A 20,835-nucleotide genomic window follows, 5' to 3' on the forward strand; every position below is an offset into this window, starting at 1 on the left:
CAGCAGTTCTTACAGAACTCAAACACAATACAGTGGACAGAGTTTATGTCTTAGAAGTATTCCAATATAGCAACGACTCTGAGCCTTCATGGATCAAGCAATGCAGGGGTGTTTTTTTGGATTCAACGCTATGATTGATTCAAACTAAGAAAATGTATACCATCCATAAAAATCTGAGACAAAAAAAAAATAGTCTCATAAGGAAACTCAGCTTTTTGATATAAAGTTTTCCCTTGTTACCGAATACAAAATTTTTAAAAGTATTTGCTTGAAATAAATATTCGTAAAAAACACGTTATTTGTGCCTATCCAAATACTGTATTCAGGTTCGGCTCCACCCCTAGTCTGTAGTTAGATCCCCTGTATTTTTTAAATTCAAAACGCTTCATATAATTCTATGTGTCAGTCTTACTGCACTTATTGCAGGACTTATTGCAGAACACTTCACTACAGATGGTGATTAATGTCCAAGAGTAGATAAAATTACTGGTTACCCATTTTATTTTCATAACTTCTGACAACGTCAATGAATACAGTTCATTTATTTCTTAAGATTATGGAACTGCCAGAACAGTTGTCAAAGAGGTGCATTATTGTTCATTTAAGTCTTTGCAGGGCCTTTTTTAATCTTAAGAAAGAAGATAAAATACAAACTTAATACTTTAATAAATTCACAGCAGTTTAAACGATGCAACATGCATTTCAATCCCCAACTGTTTTTCTATTAAATTATAACAATAGGTTATATATTATAAAACCAAGTCACTAGCATCCTGACATGCTTCAGAGCACATTGTCTGCAAAAATTAGGAAATAACTGCAATTGTTTTCACAGCAATTTCTCGTCGCGTTATCATTTACAATAACAAGTATAAATTACTGAAACAATGTAGAAAAATACTTTCTAGTGCAGTGATAAAATATTCAAAATATGAGACTGCTCAGAAAATGAAATAAATTAATATGAAAAATACAATTACCTCACTGGCTGAATATTTCACTTGTATTCCTGTAAAAAGTACAATTTCAGACTCAATAGCTGACTTAAAGACTTATAAACTATTTTCAGCCAGTCTGTATATTTTGAATATAAATGTTTTATTGGGCAGACGGAGTGCTTAAAGAATGCTGTTATAAAATGTCATAAATCTGTCACTTTCCTGTTATTTCTTTAATTCCCTCCATTTCCCCCTCTCTACTTTTGTGTTAATTTTCTTGTTGCTTCAGTTGAGTGGTGATTGAATGCCACCGGGTGTTCAGAGCAAATTTCACACGTGGTCGAGACCGGGTAACCAACTGGAAAATCCCTCTTCAATCTTCACCTCTCGTCTTCATTCCATTTCCTCTTCCTACTATCCTCCACTCACTCACATCTCTTCATTTCATAGCCATTTCTTTTTTATCCTCAGATTAATTTCCCCTCCCTTTCCTGCCTGCTCCTCTCCTTGATTTATTTCTATACATACTTGACCCTCTGCAGACCTGTTAATGTGGATACCAGCACATTATTCACTCTCTCTAATGTACATATGTATATGCTCTCTTATCTGTTATGCAACAGTCTTTTATCACGCTCTCATATTCCTATCTGCTATAAAATACACACAAAAACTGACATTAATATTGATAATTTTGTCTCTTTTCATCACTTTCTGCTGCACCATCTCATACATTTTTAGATATTTTCACTTATTAGTTTCTACTTAACAGTATGTGAGGACTCAGGGCTGTGTGTCGGACAGGGTCGTCTGCAGTACGGGGGCCCCACAGGGAACGGTTCTGGCTCCGTTCCTCTTCACCATCTACACTGCAGACTTCTCCCACAATTCCACCCAGTGCTTCCTGCAGAAGTTCTCTGATGACTCTGCAATAGTCGGCCTCATCACTGATGGGGACGACAAGGAGTACAGAGGACTGACTCAAGACTTTGTGGACTGGTGCCAGCTGAACTACCTCCAGATCAACGCCAGTAAAACCAAGGAGCTGGTGGTAGACTTCCGCAGGCACAAGCATTCTCCACTGCAACCACTGAACATCCAGGGTATGGACATTGAGGCTGTGGACAGCTACAGGTACCTTGGTGTTCATCTGAACAACAGACTGGACTGGACTCATAACTCAGACGCCCTCTACAGGAAAGGGCAGAGCAGGTTGTACCTGCTGCGGTGACTCAGGTCGTTTGGGGTGGAGGGCCCACTCCTGAAGACCTTCTATGACTCTGTGGTGGCCTCAGCTATCTTTTATGGTGTGGTCTGCTGGGGCGGCAGCATCTCTGCTGGGGACAGGAAGAGACTGAACAGGGTGATCCGAAGGGCCAGCTCTGTTCTAGGATGCCCTCTGGACCCAGTGGAGGTGGTGAGTGACAGGAGAATGGCGGCTAAGCTGTCATCCCTGATGGACAACATCTCCCACCCCATGCAGGAGACTGTGACAGCACTGAGCAGCTCCTTCAGTGGGAGACTGCGGCACCCACGGTGTGGGACGGAGAGATTTCGCAGGTCTTTCCTCCCCACTGCTGTCAGACTCCACAACAAAGACTTTAACTGAACAAACACACACATCCACACATGTGCAATAACACTAAGTGCAATAATCTTTTCTGGCATCGTTGTATTTTTACTCAGTTGTATATAGCATTCGTATTCTATTTTTATCTTATTGTATATTTTTATTCTATTTTATTCTACTGTATATAGTATATTATTTTATTCTATTCTGTACAGCTGTGTACTGTATTTATTCTTATTATATTCTAATTTTTGCGTCATAACTTTTGCACTGTCCACTTCCTGCTGTGACAAAACAAATTTCCCACGTGTGGGACTAATAAAGGTTATCTTATCTTATCTTATCTTAACATGACCAGGTTTTGAAGTTGTGAGTCGTACATGGTTTATACTTTGGATTTCCCCTCTTATCATCTATATTCTCAAGCTTTTTCCACTCATTTCTGCTGCTACTTTGCCCTGCAGGGATCAATAAAGTTTTCCTCTTATCTGTTTGCACACTCTTAGCTCGTACTCTTCAATCCACTCCTACTTTTCATCCTCAACTCTCATTTTTTCACACCTTTAATAAGATCATCCAGCCTTCACCTCCTTTTTTCCCCACATATTTGCTCTTCTCTTCTGCAACTCTCTGAGACTTTGTTTTCTAACTTTTTCAATTTATGTCTCTATTCTTTTGTCTTTTATCCACATTTTAACTTCCTTTCTTTCTTTTTTGCTCTTTGCTTGTCCTCCCCTACTCCTCTACTTATCACTCCTCTTCCCGCTTCCATTTCAACTCCTCTGTTGTCTTCTTACTAATGTTCTTTCTTCCTTTTCCCAGTCTCTTTTTCATCACGTTCCTCCCTTTGCTCTCAATTTCCTCTTGGTCTCCTCCCTTAACCTCACCTCTTTACCTTCTCCTCATCCTTCCCTGCTCCTCATCCTTCACTTCATCTCTCCCAATTTCACCTCCTGGCCGGGGCAAAAGTGCTGTAGCTGCGTAACAAATCCCCACTGAATCCCCTCAGTCTAAGTCGCTGTTCTAATGAGCTCAGATCAGCCACGGCAGCCCGCAGCCACACTGCTGCCATTTCACTGACGCTCAGTGACAGCCATTAAAGTGGTGTGTGTCCGTGTGTGTGTATTACTCATGTCATGAGGACACAAATCTGTTTACACAGTCACATTGTGGGTACCTGCATCTCTCCTATGAACAAAAAACAACTGTAACATAAATCTTTAAATGAAGTAGGAAGACTCACATTAATGTTAGGGTTGGGTTAGGTTTATCTTAAGGTCATGAAATATGCATTTAAGTCAAGATAATGTCCTCTGAAGAGTAGCTGTATGACACATGTGCGTCTTGATGGTTGCACATACATATGTGTACCTGAAGGATGTTGTCTCAAGCTTAAAGGCCTTTACACACCAAGCAAGTTGTAATAAAATTACATGAAATTCTGAATTTTTCAGATGCAAACTGGTCTCTAAAGTATGTACATGTCATGTTTTTCCAAAAACGTGTCCTCAAAAGACACCCTGCAAAAAAGTGAAGTTAACATCAAGCATTATTGAGCTGGTCCTGATGTTCCTAAAAAAGAAAAGCAAGAAAGAAAAAAAGCAAGAGATTCTCGGTTCATCCAATTCTCAAGAGAAGACAACAGCAGAGAGAATTTGATGGTTGGATCCAGGAGTTGATGCTGTATCACAACAAATGTACTTTCACACATATTTCAGGATGTCAATGGGACAGTTTGAGCTATCGTTCAGTCAGTTGACTGACCTGGAATAGAATAGAATAGAATAGTGTTATTTTATCATTTCCATATCATTGTATATTCAGTACTGGTGAATGTTTTGTACTAGCATCGCACTTGTTGCCAAATACATTGGTCAGACTGGTAAAATGTGTTTATTCACATATAAAATGTGAAAAAATTAACTTAATCCAAAACAATCAATCTTGCAAATTCATTCATGGTGTCAGTTTGAATTAAAAATAGGTATGTCCAAAAAATATTTTAAACAGACAAAACTTTTGCACAAATTTTACACGTCTGGTGTTTAAGGGCCTCAAAGCTGAAAAATTTAAATATTTAAACCAAAAACAACACATAAATGAAAATTAGGCTTACCAAGGCAAAAATAATAGCACAACTGTAAAATCAGTCACTGAAGAGCTACAGTTCAGGTCTAACACAGACAAATGCAACTGAAGCATCAATAAACAAAACAATGCCCGCCACGCAAATAGCTGCCACATATTAATGTCTACATATTGTAACGGCGGCCCGGCGAGGAAGGAGCGGCCAGCAGGTTCAGCGGGCATGTGGTGTGGAGGTTAGCCGGACAACTTGGAGGCCAGTTAGTTAAATAGAACAACAGGCTTTTATTTGGCGTTAACAGAACAACATACAAGCCTGGTCTCCATGGCTCCACACTATTCATACATACATGTGCCGAGGTTAGGTAGTCGCCAGCGCCAGCCCATTACAATGGTACGGTCTCTCTAAACAGATGCACGGAGAGCAGCATGCTCGGCTGTAATGGCTGCCACTGCACTCGCACTAGGAGACTCTCCAACTACTATAATAACGGGACGACACCCCATAGCGGTGCTACACCATAGTAAGGGTTGTTACAAGATGTATGTAGTAGTATGAGTTCTGTGGGTACACAATAATTGTACCTTATAAATATGTGTGAATAGGTGATTTGGGCTTGAAGTCTACAGCATTTTAAGTTGCTGATAAGAGTAGAAAAGCACAATTATTATATTATAACATTATAATGATTATTCCTTTCACCCCCCCACTCCCACTTTAACACAGGAAAGCAACTGATCCAATCTAACCTACTTGTTAACCTTTCATTGTGTTGCAGGTCAATAAGAATTGATAACATCACAAACGTGATTATCTAAACTTTTAATTTCCTCTGAGCTGGAGATTTGACATTTGTCAGTTTTGCAGCCTTCTCCCTGTTAAATACATCATCCTAGGTCCACATACCAAAGTAAGATAGTTAAGCCAAAGAGCTGTGCTGACCGCTTTATGATTTACATTAAGTAGTTTTAATTTGGAATGACAGTAGACTGACTTTTGTACTTTTTTTTGGAACTGCTTGTATTTTTCTAAAGAGATATCAGGCTGCTCACCAACTATTATATAAAAAGGTTCAGTACATGTGAAGATTTTCAGAATTTACCTGCATATTTTTACACTACATTATCATGCATTGGTTTTACTAGCCTGGCCCACTGGAGATCAGATCAGGCTGTAAGCAGTTCATGGATTAAAAACCATTTATTAGAGAAAAGTCAAGAAGAAGAAAAGCAAAGAAGGGAAATTGATATCCAATTAAACTTACGTTCATCTCCCCGGTCTCTGCAATCCAATTTCCAACATTATAACAGTCCAATTCACAAATCTCATTTACTTTGTGTTTGTTTCTCTTATCAGACCACAGATGAGTATTTGATAATGCCTCATAAATACTGAAATATGTTCACCAGCAGTCATGCTGAATAAATTCAGTGTTTTAGAAATTGTTACAAAATAAAAATATAGGCTAGTGACAGGAGCTGCACTACCGGATCTTTTTGTCATCCCTCTAACTGTTATCTACTCCAACCAATGGCATGGTTTAGTAACTCCAATACTTGAAAAGAGCTATAAATAACTGAGCTCTATCAAGAATGTGTTGTGCCGAAGGACTCGTTAAATAAATAAAGATTCAGAATGGATTAATTTGGAGAATATTTGCAGAAGATGATAATTGAAACCATAACCGTGGCAAAGACTTTAACCCTTTTTGTTGTTTATAAAAGAAAGGTCAAGCTGCGCAAACACCTCACTGAATTTTCCTACTCTTGTATTATTTATTTGTTTGTTTTTGAATTGTATTCCCCTTAATTATATATCCCGTTTAGGAAGAGACATGGTCCGTCCTGCCAAAATTAGATGAAATTCTGATCCACCGTGCAATACCATTGAGAAACTGGCTGGCAATGCCTTGATTTGTCATCATATCAGTGATTCTAAACACACTTAGTAAAAAGGATACAACTGAACAGATAAAGGAACACTTTTAGTCATGAATTAGCTTCCCAGAGTCTGGTCCTCAATTGAAGCGCTGAGGCACCTAACATCCAAAAAAGTGCTTTGAATGTTCAGAGAACATTTCCTGAAGATTAATTAAAGAAATTCTAAGAACGCTTGAATATGAGAGTTTAGGTTATATAGAAATATTTACATTTAAGCTTGTTTGACATATACAAGCGTATACCCTGTTCCTGTAGTCGTTTGCACATTCTTCAATAAATCACTGCACCCATTTCCCAATAAAATATAAAGAAATGAGGGGTATCTCATGACTTTTTCAAAGTACTGTTCATAAATGTTCTTCTACATCAACATTTTGCGCATGATATAAATCTCCAGATTTGTGACTGGAGAATTGTTTTTTCAACCCCCAAAGTGCTGCTCTGCAAAAGAATGATTTGAGTAGCATACGCCAGCTTTCTTTTTCAATAAACACACTGTCAATTAAAATTGCTGAATGTCAGTCTGCTTAGATTATCTGTAAGGTGCTAGTGGAGTTTTTGTCATTTGCATATTTCACTCGTTCGTCACATCACTCGAAGTCTGCCTTCAAATTGCGTTGGTAAATAGGGCTGAGATGTTGCCAAGTTAATTGCTTATAACCCACTTGATTGCCTGTTGCTCGCTGACTAAATGACAAAAAATCAGAGATGTATATGGAGTACAAAATTAAAGGAAGTACATAGATGGATTTTTTTAAAACCCACCCCTGGTCAAAGCAGTGACACCTAACCACAGTAAGATAATGCATTGACAGATTGCCTTTAATAAAGTAGAGTCAGCATGTGGAGGCAGCCAGTAGGTGTAGTGATTATCTGAGAGGGCAGTCGGGGGAAAACTAAGGGCCAATCATTTTATCCTGGCTTGTCACCACACAGAACATAGTGTTATTTTAAAGAGAGGCAGAGAGAGCAAGAGAACAGATCAAGGGGGGGGAGTGAGAGAGAAGCATAGGGCTCACAGGAGACTTATGGCTTAGTCAGTCATTCAGCTAAACACTCCATCAGCCTATGCTTTAGTCAGTCTCATCCATATCCACCTTCTATTTTCCATCGTCCATCCATCCATCTCTCCTCTAGCTGCTCTTGTGTGATAAATCCTCACAACATCACAGCATTTTAGCCATCCCTCTATCCCTTTGTCTGTCCTATTTTAAGCATCTCATCTCACCTATGTATGTGGCAACCACACACACAGGTGCACACACATCAGGGATTGTGGAAGGGATTTATTGAAGAGGTGCTTATGACTATTTGAGGGATGTGCTTAGCTTGCGGGAGAGATTCAACTTCTCAGTGGTCTGAGAGAACTAGTCACTTTAAAAATTATGATGCCTGTATGTACAACCAAGCGTGTGTGAAAGATATTGAATCTGGTGCTGGTGATTTGCACTCTGGGTTTTAATTTTTCAGAATATACGGTACATGATTACAATAATATGGACATTTTACAAATATAGTTTATAAAGACGGCTAGGCAGGCCAAGAGAAAGGAGAAAGCACGAGCAGCACAGCTACCTCTGTGACAACAGAATACTGAACTACGCTTCAGTTTTTCAGCTACTGTATCCTTATTATGCATGATGCTGTAGAATCAAGGACACCATGGACATGTTCTCATAGTTTTCATGTAGATTTCGCAGTCTTTCCTCAGCTGTTTAGCCCAAAATATGAAATACAGCGCTCGTACTAGCTAGAAAAATCTTAATTCCACAGGTCGCTTTTGCAACTACACTTCATAGTATTTTTTTGTTATACATATTTTTACATATTTCAGAATATTTACCATTCTTTATATTTTTAAATATTTTCATTATGTGTTAGCTAACTGCAATAAAATGTCCTTATTTTTACACTTGCTGTATTGATCTTATCTCTCAATCTCACTGTCAGATGAGAAAACTGGTACTGGGTAATTATTACAGCATTTCTCAAGATATTTTAAGACAATAATTGCAACATTTGCAGCAATTAGCATTTACATTTTTTATAAAACCTCTGAATAAATCTACGCTATAGGTAAGACTGGGGAAATATCACGGAAGACTATAAGCAGACAACTTTCTACTTCTCTGCTTTGAGTTTGATACTCTACACTTAAATGTCCATTCTCTTATCTTTCATTATTGGCACTGGACAGAAATGCTGAAATCATGATGGATACTGTGCTGGTTTCATATAAAAAAAAACCTAGCCTGCTGACTGTCGTGTCTCGAGGCAGCCTACTCGTGAACAAGGCTGACTGGCTGTTGTTCAGGCTGTTGACTAGGGAATGTAGCCTGTGTGCTGGCCTGTCAGTCTGGATCAGTGTGCTGTGTGCCCTTGGCTCCCATGAACAGAGTTAAACTCCAGCACAGAGCCTAGGGCACTTCGCACACACGGTCCACGCAAGCACACACAAAAAAATACACACATGCTAGCCTACGGAACAGTAAGGTATAGGAGTACTGAGAGGATGTGTCCATGTGTTCACCATGTTCGACTTCTCTTCCTTTCTTTACCTTCTCATCAAACAGCTTTCATTGCCCCCCCCTTTCTTTCTACTCACATTAGAAAATGTTGTCACATGCTCAATCTACTCTGATAAAATCAACTAAACCCTTTCCCCTCTCCACTTCAGGAAACACCCTGTTCTCCAAGAAATAAATGAAAATGCCTAGGATTGTAAAGTGGCATGTAATCTGTTAAATACATTGTATATCCATGTATTTATGATATACTATAAAGAGATGGCTTGCGGTAAGGCTTACAGATTTTGGATTGTAATGCGCTCCCTAAACAAGACTTTGTTTTATATATCATTTGAACTACAGGAATTTCAAGAAGAATTTTACTGGGATTGTTTTGCTGGGCACATAATTTTAACATATTAAAACATGTTACCACCAAGCAATGAAGTATTAATAGTAATTGGTCATTTCAAGTATTTCTGTGAGACAAAGGCAGGATGTATAAAACCTGAAAGAACTTTTGCAGAACTGATGTATGTTTCAGATGGAGGGTTAGCGATGTTTTCTAGAGCAGGTCAAGGCCCACATGTTGAAGTGTAGGAAAGCTTAAATAACAAAGCTTACATTTCTTGTATTTTGTGGACTTTTGTTGTAAGTTTACACAATTACTTATACTATTTTGTGAAATTCACCCTTCAAAGTATTCACTGCAAATTTACTGTGTGCTTCATTTCATTGGTTATTTTTTTTTTGTTCTTTGTAACTTTGTCAATGTGCTGCCATAAGTAGCTCGATCCATTCATACTAATGTTGAGACTGCCCGGTGAACTAACAGTTTTTCCATTTTTCATCTGTTTACAATTTCAGAAGGAATCAAAAACATTTTCATGTCCTCTCTGGTCAGGTGTTTTGCACACCTTAGATGTCATCTTTATCGCAGCAACAGTTATATATAAATTAGATGCAAATTATGAAATAGTGACGCGTCAACATCCATTCATGTAGACAATGTGAGTGGAGAAAACACTTTTGTATGTCTATGAAATTAAGTGTGTATATGTGCTTGGATTTATAGAATTTGAAGATCATCCAGTATGATGTTAGAGCGATGTTCTGATTAGAAACCTTCAATGTTACACACATACCACCCACACAAATGCTGCTGCAGACCATGCACATCCTTCATGGCAGTGGTATTCCCTGAAGGCAGCGGCCTCTTACAGCAGTCCAATGTGCCCTGCCAAACACACACACACACACACACACACAGCCTAATAACCTTACATGAATTATGTGTGCATTAAGCATTCATCGGCCTGCATTGTATTCAATTCAGTCACCTAGACAGAGAATAATCAATGTGTGGAAATTTTCTCTCGGTCACAAAGTCTAACAGTAGGCGTCCATACTAAGCGGCTTGGTGCCATGAGTACCACAGCAGGGATAAAATGGAAAGTGACCGGTGTTATCTGTGTGGGTGGTGGAAGAGCTGAGTTCTCCCTACTCTGTTTGCTTCACCTGGCAGACATGTTTTGCGTGGTTGCAGGGGGTTGGGGTCAATGGGGAAAGCAGTAGGTTGGCGTGAAACTGGCTTTCCTCACCACCACACTGGCTCAGCGTGAGATGTATCCCTTCAGGACAGAGGCACAGGCAAGTACAGGCTGCCTCCTGAAAGCTTTCACACACACACGCACACACACACACACACACATTCAACTTAAAGCACAATCACACATAAAAGGACACACAATTATGCACCCAAATCACAAGGAACCTGTGCAGGTTAGATCATTATACCTCATTCCTAACCTTTTACATTCACCCTCCCCAGTATCCATTACCTCTCTTAATCACTCGACTCATCTTTCCAACCTGTGTTACACTTGGTGAGAGTTCAAGTCTACTTCAAAGACATAATTACTGTAGCCAGTTAGTTTGAGGAGCACATTTGAAAAACCTTCCTCTCTCGAGTCCCTGAGGTTCCACAGAGACCCTTAAGGAGCTGGTTGCTGTTAACAGATGACCACCTGCCATAACATCTCCACTGCCATTGGTAGGCGAATGTGTGTGTGTGTGTGTGTGTGTGTGTGTGTGTGTGTGTGTGTGTGTGTGTGTGTGTGTGTGTGTCTGTGTCTGTGTGTCTGAGAAGAGAAGAGAAGAGAAGAGAAGAGAAGAGAAGAGAAGAGAAGAGAAGAGAAGAGAAGAGAAGAGAAGAGAAGACTTCAGTAGCTTTGTCTCTTGGAAGTACAGCTATCCATTAACGTTGCTCCACTTCTACTGTTGTTTCTCTACAAACCTCTAGTCTGAGTAATGCATGCCTGCACATAGGCACACTCATGCACATACAAAGACACACTCCCTGGCCATGTAACAGCCTTAACCTTAACAGCCCTATCAGCCTGCCAGCACAGTCTGTTCTTTTCAGCTTCATCCTCAGGTGAGCTTTCAGCTAATACAAATGTGTGAAAGGACTTGAAGACTCTAAAAGTGACACCCTCTGGGGCAAATGTAAGACAAAAAAGAGCAAAGCCATCATCTCATAATTCATCAACTTGGCTTCACATCAACACTATGGAAATAGTTTATTTATTTTTCAAGAAGTCCTGGAGGATACTGTGTCGAGTCTTTCAAGCTGCTTGCACTGTAGCATAAAAAAGTATTATTCAGCACTTGCAAATAATTCAGCAGGGACTGTCACAGTTATTAAATCTGGGAGAAAAAAAATTATGTAAACACAGCCAATGATTATCGGCTTTCACCACAGCGTCTGTACGAAGTCATTTCAGAATGCTAGCAAAAGGCTCTCATAACCTAAGAGCAAGGGCCAGGGCAGAGTGACGAAAAGCTAATCGTGAGCACTAAATGACAGTTCAGTGGGTCACTTTGCATAAAACCGTGTGCCTGTGCGACGCAGAATTGTTTTGTTAATGGTCACACCTGTTGACATGCAGTTGGATTATCCTGTAGCAGACCATTCAAAGATAATATGACCACTGATAACCCAGATAAGATGGGTGTCAACTAGGGCTGAGCAATAATATGATAAAGATAACTACCGCTAATAACTAAAAACCTTTCCTCAGTTGTAATATGAGTCATGGTCAATGTGAAATGGACAGAATTCATCTCATCCATGTTTTGACAGACAATTTAAAAGGGCAGTAACAATAAGAATAGCTTCCTGCCAAACCAATCATGTGGTTGGAACAGACTTGGAGTCACGTCAGATTAGATTGACACACATGGCGTAGGAAGAGCAGCCGGCAGCAGCACATGTGCAGGTGCATGGGCTACTCCAGACGTACGCACTAGTATGTTAGCAATGTGAGGAAGGTAAAAGATGATGGCAAATGTGAAGACAATGGAAAACTTGAACAACAGACATGACACCCTGAGGGACACAGACCCAGGCTATTTAAAGTCCAACAAAGAAGCAGAGTGACATATACTGCAAACTGTGTCAAAAGCACGTTCCCCCAAAGGCAGATAACACCACAAATTCTTTTTATGCTTCTGAAGCAGTGCCATCCTCGCACGGTGCACAGTTGACTGTTTACTTGCACAATGCAATGCACAATGCAAGACTTCACAGTTCCAAACACTTATGTACCATACCTTACAACAAAAAATAAAGAAAGACACTGATGTCATAATACAATAGCATACCTTATTATAAAATACACGATATCAACAAGAGCAGTCAAAAAATGTTCAGTTTAAGCAGCAGATGAAAGTACTGACTCTTGTTACCAAAAACATTTCTCAGTCAAATGGTAGTTTCCAGTGTATAAACAGATTATAGAGCCAAACAACTGTCACACTATCACTTAGGAATGGTCAAGTTACACACTTGGTCCATCAGCTGTATGAGCATCAATGTCCACTTTATTGAGGCAGTACTGCACTTCTTTTTTTTTTCTTTAAAAAAACTTTTTTTAAAGTTTATTTATTGTTAGCAATGTAGCACAGCTGAGTTAATACGTGATTTTTTATGTTCTCCTTTGATTGCATCTATTTATATCTGGATTTTTTTTCCCCAATAATTGAAAACGGCCTGAATATGAGTTTATCTATATATATACAGTATATTTACAGTATATTATATAACTACACTGTTCATGAGCAAGTATATTTTTTTCAGATGTTTTTGGATCCATATCTACATCTACATTTATTTACTGGCCAAAGAATTTAGTTGACACTGTAACTCCAGAAGCTTTTACTGTTTCAGAATTAAGATTTTACTTTCACATATGTATGTATACCATTGCATAGAGTTGCAGACAGACACCCACTCCACTCACTGGCAGATAAACCGTTGATGTTCAGAACACCTTACAACATTTTATGAGCGATATCAAGATATCAGTAAAGCTCCCATTTCAACAAGAACAATTACATTTTAATGAACGGTTATCATAAACGTTATCGCGACTGGCAAATATATTAATATTAGCTGTTTAACTGTTCGCGACCAATAACCAACAGCAAAATCAGCCATCTGTAATCAGGTAAGGTAGTGGCTAGGAGCGATGTCTAATTAATGAAACAACAATGCCAATGTTGGCGTGAGACAGGAAATGTTATCGGGGGTGTTATCAGTGTAATGTTAATTGACAGTGTTCATTTAACAAGATAACGAAAATATTTAAGTCTAAACAGTGTTTGTCTTAAAATGTAAACTTTTAACTAAACTCCCATTTTTTTGTGTTTTTCAGAAAACATGAGCTCTGACCTAGACCTTGAAATCAATGTCACCTGGGCCTTGGCTCAAACAAGATTTTAAGGAGTTGTTCCTATGGTATCAATTTGACAAACCTAGGTGACTTCCTTCTTGAGTTATCGCATCCATAACATTTTTAGTAAACTTGACTTCTGCCTTTGACCTTTATGTCGCTGAGATTCAAGCTCGTCTGAGATGTTTAATAGCTGCACGTATGGTATCGTTTTCAAAATCCTAAATCGACTGATTCTCAAGTTATTACATTCACAAATTTGGGTGTCCACACCGCTCCTCTGCTCGTCTGTCCCACAGGGTAATAACAGTACCCCATCAGCCTTTTACAACTGAGGGGTAAAAATCTATTGAGTGTCAAGTATTTACCTGGGTGTCCATACTAAATTTAAAATGATAATATATTCTAATCTGCAGATTATTAATCTATTAAAGAAAGTCATGACTGGAAAGGCATGACGTTTTCTCATAATTTGAAGAAATGACAAACTATGTTCCATTTACCTAACTCATCTAATGTAAGACTAGGCAACAGGACACAGACTTGTAACAGCTCTTGTTATGTTATAAAGGTATGGATTTATTTCCATTTCACTTGTTGTCTAAATAACTTTCATCTTAATATTACAGCTTTTATCTGACCAACATAATTTAACTAGGCATTACCAGCTCCACACTGATAATCACAGGGAGCTTAAAACCTCGGTAAAAAATTGTGAATGTTTAAATCACAATTTTAGACTGTTTATAAAATTGTTACACTGCTACATTCTACTTACTACACAATACATAGCTATTCAGTTCTGACTGTTACTCTTGGCACAAATAATTCTTGTTTTGAAGAACAATTTAGTTTGAATGGGATTTCTAGGGACACTGGGTATACAGTAACAAGAAGCACTTGTTTACAAAGAAAAACCTCCCAGAAAAGCAAAAGAAGGCTACAGTAGAATGCTGCTGCATTGAGCCATCCCCCACACACCACCCCTCAGCTCAACATCACTAAACCAGTGAGTAACAAATGAAAATGCCGGTTTACTCGTTTCAGACTTTCTAATCTCAAAACAAATGTTTTAGTACAGATAAGCTCAGAGAAACATAAAACAGAGTACTCGCTTTCAACCACTGCATACAGCTACCAAACAAATCCTGACATATTACATTCATCATTTTAATAATGCAGTAACATTAGACAAGTAGTTGCAACATGTTCACAATATAGTAGCTAGCAGTTTGTTTCTCACTTGGAAGCACATCCAGTTGGAAGATATTTGGCTCTCTGTTTCAATATTTAATTTGCAGTTTGAGTTGGATTCCCACAGTTAATCCCACAGTTTGGTTTCCAACATCGGGCTGTTTCTTTTTAAGACTATTATTATGGTTTCCTAACTGCTATACTCTTCAAAAGTAGTGTTAAGTGTAGGATGATGGTTTTGTGGCAAAAGCAAAACACTTTATTGTCTGTATCACAATGACATTTATATTTTCTACACCTGTTCAGCTCGTTCAGCTGGGCTCACACAGCAAAGAAAGCAAGAAAAAGAGTTCACCAATGTGCCTATATAGACCTTTCTGTCAAATGAATGTTTTGTCCCTGCCCATTATTATTCGAGGGTTCTCCTTACTGACAAAATCAGAGAAAGGTAGAGTATAGCATATACTTAAATTTAATGCTATGGTATCTTCGCACAGTCCATTGTTGCATATCAGCGCGTTAATCACCATTTATACCAGAAATTCTCATTAAAGCAGTGACTCATTTTGGCCAGACTGAGAATAAAAATAATTATTTCAATTCTGCTTCAGTTTTTTTTTGCATGCTGGCTTCTTACACAGAAATGTAGATGGGTGTGAAGTCATATGGTGATTCAGTTATTTGACACGTTCAACAAATGTCACCCTGCAACACTACTTCCTGCAAATCATGTGACTGGTAGGAAGTCATGTTGGTTCTACTGAACATTATATGTGCATTACATATAGCTTTTAATGAAACTGACTGTAAAGGTGGTCACATTAAAAAACTACTTGATGTAAAAATGAATAGACATATTTGTTATTTGTCCTCTAACTGCTATTTATTACATTTTTCTGACATTTTTCTTGCATAAACCTCACAAATTGCAAGGAAGAAGTGGCCATGTAGATGTGGTTCATCTCTATCTGGTTTTGGTGGAGTTTCAAGTACTAGAAATGAGTGTAAATGAGCTAGAGTTCATTTGAGTCCATTTTGACCTATCTAGAGGCTAGCTCTCAGTGTCTTAAAAATCCCCTACATTACAGGAAGCACTGCCTGAAACGTCTGGGGAAAAAAAGAACAACATCAAGTTTATATTGTTTTTTCACATCTAAAGTAAAAAAGCATGTTGTGTGTATTAGAAAAAAAATGTAATATAATGTACATTTTTATTTTGTTTATTAAAATTTTAAGGGTGACCCAGCGTGCACGTAACCAAGACCTTCTTAATCCCAGTTCACCGGTTACTCATGTGAACTCTGGCTCTTCACATTCTCTTTTAATGAAAAGGCTCTTGTGTAATCATTGTTTTTTGATGTCAAGAGGAAAAAAGTGTTTAATATCTGAACTACGAGGTGTGTGCAACAGTGGACAGCACATAATTTCTGACACCAGCAGACAAGCATTCAACTCTTATGTATGAATATTTTTTATTTATTTATAGATTTTACTTCTGTATGCAAATGTACCTTTTTATTACAATTTGATTAAGGTTTAAAGTGTGTGGTGAATTTAAGGTTAAATTATATCCTTTAACAAGGTAAAAGACAAACCTTGACGAATTTCTCAGACATTTCCTTAGTTATTACAGTTTCTTGTCACATGACATAAGTAGGACAGTAGAGTACATAGTCTCACATAATGGGGGACTCTTGTTGACTCTCTTAGATTTTGCACAACATGATAATACATTATCAGTGCAGGACATTATGATAGTTCAACTATATAGAAAAATATAGCTATTGGACCACACCTATTATTTTTTTAATTCGGGCTTTTTCAGTCCTACTAGGTGTGCACCTAGCTATGCAGTCTACCTTTACAAACAAGAATGAGTCACAATAAAGAACTCACTGAGTTCGATTGTAGTATTGTAAAAGGGTGCCACTGTTGCAACAGGTCATTTTGTGAAATCTGCTCCTAGTTATTCCACATTCAACTGTAACTTCTGGATTACAGCATGCACATATGACTAACCAATGGTTCCAACATTAAGAAGAGAAGTGGCAATACATGGTGCAGATGACAAGTTTGCAGTTAAAAGGTACTTCAACAAATCTGGGTCCTCCTGAGACCTCCTGTGCAATTCTGTGCTACAGACAAGGTTCTCCAACTCTTTAAACAAAAATTGGACTCCTGAGATGTTACAAGGCTCAATTGTCTTCTCACTCCATTGTGCCGTTTTCAGCAGCACCTGCCATAAACAAGGTTCCCACAAAGAAGTCGCACAAAACAGTATTCTGTTTTGCTGCACACCATGTTTATCCCCTCGGCCATCCCTGGTGCACCGTCGTGTCTACTTCATTTGAGCAGGAACAGCTTGCTCCATCTCAGAATATTTTATAGGGATGGGTCTGTTGGTGGAATTGTGACTCTCTGGCTCCATTCATATATCATGTCAATGTGTAAATGATCACTTCTGATGAGTTTCACATTTTGATACATCCTGTCTGTACCTTCTGTTTTTAAGCATGCAGACTGACTGTTTTATTTCACAATCCATGCAATTAATAAATTCAAAAAGATAAAAGAAGCGACATGAGCTTCAGCACGTCCTAGAGCCCAGGAGCTTCCAAATGTTGAAGCAGAATCTCAGCATCAAACTATTAAAGCCAGAGAAGAGGAATTATAGTTTATACTCTTACTCCTACTGTTCATAGGTTCCCCACAAACGTAAAAGTGTTTTGTAGCTGTAATAAACACAGCATGTAGTGGTGTTTTGCATGAGTGGATAACCTTGATATGTGTCTGTTTATGTTTCCCCCCTACTTTACTTTGGGTTGATTTGGTTTATTTAATAAAAAAAAATAATAACTAACTGAATCTCTATTCTTGTATATCGTGGCCTGGATCTGTAAGCACCAACAACTTGCAAATGTAAACTTGAACCACTTTTATCTTAAATATTAAAGACAAATTAGCTCAGTGAAAATCCCTGTGCCCTCTCTGTAGCTCTGTCAATACTTAATTTATTTTGTGCTGTCTCAGGAAAGAAAGACGCATATTTAAAATCCTCTAATTGTTTCTTCATCGCCACGATTCGAGTGTAATTAGATCTTAAAATATGGTACATTCAGCAGTGTTTCTATACCACTGATTCAACAATACATAATCTTCACTTTACCACTTAAAACCCTTAGATAGGTCCCGTTTCCATATGACCAATTTAAAAAAGTGGTTAGTAGTAAGTCATGGCTTGTCCGTTTATTAGTAACAACACAGATATGAGTAGAATAACCAGTGCTCTCGTGTCTGGGGAGAAAGAAAATATCTCAAGAATGCTGGTAAATTGTTAAGAAGGAACAGGCTGGAGTTTATATTCAGCTCAGATCAGTGTTCATAGTGTTACATTTGGAGGATTATTCACAAGGACCAAACCCAGTGGCACAAAAACAGTTTAAAGTAGAACTTCCCTGCTTTACACAAGAGAAACTTCCAAAAGAAATAAATAAAAACGTAAAAACAAATAAATAAAAACCGAGTGGAGAGTGAGGTGAAACAACAGGACCACAGCATGAGTCACCAACAAATCTATAATTTACAAACTAGCTCCCTGCCATGCACAGAACTGGTATATGAGAAGGAAAGTAGAAAAATGTTGGTTAAAAAGGATAGAGGTGTGTGATGAGCAAAAAGAAGATCACACTGATGAGTGGCGAATGGACATTTTCTTTCAGGGCTAAGCTATGTAGATCAGATCCCCTGAGACACAGAGGTATGAACTGACTGCCCCCTACCTCCATCCAAATCACACATACAAACACATCCACAGCAAACACAGCAATGCGAAACTTCATTAAAAAGGTCATCTGCAGATCATGTCATCATCAACTACTGCCAGGAACAGTGTTCCGCTCACATGATTGCCCTCCTTTCACTCTTCATCCACATCTCATTACTAGATGAATGAAACAGTTTAGCCTTGAGATTTCTTATACTATGCGTTCCGTGTTTATTCCAGAATGTCATTATGAGTTATGCCATGTCTTTCTTTTAATTTAATCAAGTGGGCCCTAAGGTGCTTTAATTACATACTGTGGTAATTTGGGGTAGGTGGTAGTGGCATATGTAGTCCGGGGAATCCGCATTCCCTAGTTTAGTTACTAGATCTTTGGAAATCTCAACAAATGCATTAGTATCTTGATCTGCTGTGCTGCCTTTGAACAGTAGCCTATTTGAAGCAAATACATAAATATGCATGATTGTCCAGCCTTGATTGGGATCTTCGGGGCATTTGAAAAGATGCTCTAATAGCTCAAGAAGTGCAGACATTTCTGTACCTGAGCTCTTTCTCACCATCTCAAAAGGTACCTGATCTGGGCTGAACTTAAAGGGGTGTAAGGGTAACGGGGTAAGGGGTAATGCCATTAAATATTGTATCTGACCGGAGTACATCGAAGCATCCACGCGTCCTTTTTTGCTGCATTTGTGTGTGTGTGTGTGTGTGTGTGTGTGTGTGTGTGTGTGTGTGTGTGTGTGTGTGTGTGTGTGTGTGTGTGTGACAAGTCGCTGAGGCGTGCACACACAAATACCGCATTCATCCAGTTTTATATGATGATGGTGCCCCCGCAGCGGCCAACGGGCGCAACTTTCCTCCTCCTCCTGGATCGAGGAGAGGATAGAGAGACTCCATTCAACACACACACACACACACACACACACACACACACACACACACACACACACACACACACACACTTTATGAATCTCCCTCCATCCTGACCCTCAGCAATCAGCCTGAGAGGAGGTTTGCATTCATTTGATTGCCAAGAGAAAACGAAGACAAATTTCGATAAATGTTAAGTATCAGCTGCACACCAAACACATTGCCTCAAATGTTTAATGCTGACAATTTTTTTAAAATATTTTCTCTTTCATTAACAGAAGCTCCTCCTGAACAGTGACAGAAATGCACGCTCACAAACAGTCTGCAGGTGGTAAGCGATCGACCGACGGTAACGAATATCAGCTATATGTCCTATTTCAAAAGCAAGTCAGTATTTTTACGAAAAACAAGAATCACTGAGCCTTTTTCACCTAAAGGTTTCTTTTCTAAAGCAAGTATTTTGCGCAGCTTGGTCGGCGAGAGTGCGCAGCTCTGTGCGTTCATGCGCTTGGAACGGAGTGAGAGAGTCAAAAGTGGCAGACAGAAGAAGACGAGATGCTGCTTTCTGCTGTGCACGGGACGCTCATCAAGGCGCAGATCCTCCCATGACTTACATCTTAGACTAAGAAGAAACAGGGTCATTTGGAGATGTTTAATGCTATTCGTTATTTCAACCACATAAACTTGTCCTCGACCACATCTTGTAAATAATTCTGCAGTGTAAATCATGAAGTCAAAAAAACAAAAAACAAAATCAACCCACTGCATCACAGTTGCTGATTCTACCGGTGAATTCTCAAAGCCCACAGAAACCCGACAGTGCTCAGAGTTAAGTATGAGCGTGTGTTTACCGTTAAGAAACGATCCCATGCGCTGTTTTTTCCACCTCAGACAATATTCCTCTGTGCCTTAAGTCCCGTTAGGTTAAGGTCCAGTCCTTCCAAAAGCCACATAGTACCCCTGAAAAAATCCCGACGCTCAAGCGTTGGAAATAAGCCTTGGAAATAAGACTGGCGCACTTTTCACTCCAGAGGGTAGAAACTCGGGTTAAATGCGGTCCAACATTTACACACGGGCAGAAAGAAATTAAGGAAACCCTTTTAGTCCAAAACAAGTGCTCCGTTAATCCAAAATGGGTTTTTTTATTCACAACTATAAAATTCTCCTGTGACAGAAGAAACCATTACGCTCCGGGTCTTTTGACGCGAATCGGTCT

The 20,835-nt window shown here is 38.9% G+C and overlaps 1 protein-coding gene across 1 annotated transcript in view; it reads right to left on the reverse strand.

Moving 5' to 3' along the window:
- Positions 1-20,590, reverse strand: part of nlgn1 (neuroligin 1) — a 301,957-nt gene extending 281,367 nt beyond the window's left edge. The window contains exon 1 of the mRNA XM_085398088.1: positions 20,471-20,590. The gene's annotated coding sequence lies outside the window, so the exon portion shown is untranslated. The remainder of the gene's footprint in view (positions 1-20,470) is intronic.
- Between the last annotated feature and the right edge of the window lie 245 nt (positions 20,591-20,835).

The sequence above is a fragment of the Rhamphochromis longiceps genome, linkage group LG23, assembly GCF_057381845.1.
Source record: "Rhamphochromis longiceps isolate RC_006_pf linkage group LG23, R_longiceps_female_GT1.1, whole genome shotgun sequence".
Lineage (NCBI taxonomy): Eukaryota > Metazoa > Chordata > Actinopteri > Cichliformes > Cichlidae > Rhamphochromis > Rhamphochromis longiceps.